Consider the following 2520-nt stretch of genomic DNA (forward strand, 5'->3'; position numbering starts at 1 on the left):
AAAAAGGGAGAGTATGTTTGGTGGGACGGGGATTAGAACCCGCGATCCTCAGATTGCGAGCCAAGTGCAAGTCTAAGAATTCAGCTTTAATAAAAAATAAACTAAATTGTTTACTACTTAATAATTTTATTCATAATTCATAACATAGAAACGGTTTCTGGCCTCAACACATGCTCCGTTTAGCAGAATAACTCGAAGACAGTGAGGTAAAAGAGAAGGGGGACAAAATATTTAAAGGAATGAAATTTGCAAAAAATAAGAGGTTTTAACCGCGTATTAAACGGTAACTTGTATCCACATTCAAATTAGAGAACAGATGAAAATTACATATTAAAATAAAACATAAGAAGTATAACAAACAAAATATTTAAAAGCACTTTGCTAGTATGTTATAAGCAACATTTTATTCCATCAAGCTCCCCTCCCCCCTCTCTCCCTATTGACACAGCGGTAAGACTGTGGATTTGTAACGCTAAAAAGTGGATTTTGATACCTGTGGATAACCCATTGTGTAGCCTTGTGCTTAGCTACAAACAAACAATTAAAATATATGCAAATAATACGGCTATTATTCATTAACATATCTCGTAAAAATCAATGCATTTAAGCAGACTAAAGCTGAAACCACTTATTCAGAAAATTACGCCACTTTTACTTAGATTCTCCTGACAATAATAGACAGAAAATTCTATGAATCTAGCTACCTATAATCATTGTGAAGTAACTATAGTATTTAGAGCTTTGAATGCGGCACTTAAGTATAATTTTCCCTATTTTTGGCTACCAGAAATCAGATTTCAAAAATGTTCTCTGGTGTGGTAGTAGTACCGGACTCAAACAGCCGTGCTATAAGCTTAGCTTTGTTGTTCTTAGATTTAGTTTTTCGTACAAGTAAACACTTTATATATTTACAAAATTCGCGCAAAGTTAATCAAGATTCTATATACGCTATACCTTTTTAATTTTGAGCTGATAAACCAGACGAAAGACCTCTAGTAAACACCACCCACCTCAAACTGTTGGGCTAGTCTTGTCTGGCCAAATGGTGGGAATTCACTGTCACTCTTATAATACTTAAGGTCTCTGTGCTTTATAAGAGGGATTTTCATCACCGCAGTGGAATGCGGGTGTTTGTTTTATGCTAGTCATGATAAATTGCAAAAATAATTGCACATGCGTTTTCATTGCGTTTTTCAATTAATATAATATAGTTGATACCTCTAAAGTTTGACAGCAATCACATTATGGTTTTAAACATAATAAAGAAATGTTTTCTAATATACTTAAAACCCAAATCAACCTCAGCATTTTATCAATAAAGGTAATAAGCAACAGCGACTGTTCTCTATCCCATAACATGAAAACGCTCAAACGAGAATGTGTCTACTTGGGGGCCTATCGTGACTCATTAGTTAGCATGCGTCCTGATACAGCAGAAAAAAATCGTAATCCGCACTTGGAAGCCATGAATCGTAAGGACTGAGTTCCTTCTTTATCTCTAATTACGTCTATAGCACCCTACGACACCAAACCGTAGTACCCGAGTAGGTGTTCCAAGTTTGGTCCCGCTAGCTTGTGAGTGAGGTTATAAACACAGTATATACATTTCCAAAATCATACTTTTGGGATATCGAGGGGATCAAAGAACATATAATTTGATGTTAGGTTCGGGTCCAGCGATCTTTCAGACCTATTTCTCGATTCCCATCATGCCTGGGGTGACCATCCAGGAGGTTGTAAGACCCTGCTTAGTAAGGGGATACTCAATATAGATAAAAACATCACTCGGGCCACCCTGAGTTTTCCTTCAAAGTTTGGTCCTGCTAGCTTCAAAATAGTGGAAGAAGTTCGTTGACAAAAACAAATAAGTTTTGACACAACGTGAATTAATAAATAATCTGACATACTACGGTATTTTGTATGTGAATACGAGAGAAATCAGCTTTATTTGATTTAATAGTATACAAAAACCATCTTGTTCTTGTGAACTAATTACATCAATTATAAACGCCTCTGTAAACTGTCTTTCAATAATCTATGACTGTTGTCACACATTTTTAATATCTTGTACTGACTACAGATTTTATTCTCTCTATTCCTTTTTAATTTCTGCGGTTGTTGCTCTTTTCTTTCCTATATATCAACTCGAATAAATGAGCTACAAAATCAGACTCTTAATGGAAGTACTTCTCAAAATCATATAGACTGACAGAAGCTATTTCTATGAGACATTGAGAATAAGGCTATATTTATTCGAAAAGAACATAGGGAAAAATATTAATGTTGTTTTTGTCATTTACGGTTTTTATTAGTCCAACGATCTGTCATGTCAACGTATGTGAGCCGCTCTAACACCGAAACATTGATAAAATTAGTTTTTGTTGGCTAAATCTTTCCGATTTTTACAAAATGATTATACAGATAGATCAATTTTGTTCAAAGATTGCGTTGTATAAGGAAATTAAAAACAACTAATTGATCTTTAGAAGTCATACATAACATTCATAATTATGTTCCTCC

This window comes from Limulus polyphemus, unplaced genomic scaffold (genome assembly GCF_000517525.1).
Source record: "Limulus polyphemus unplaced genomic scaffold, Limulus_polyphemus-2.1.2 Scaffold13, whole genome shotgun sequence".
NCBI lineage: Eukaryota > Metazoa > Arthropoda > Merostomata > Xiphosura > Limulidae > Limulus > Limulus polyphemus.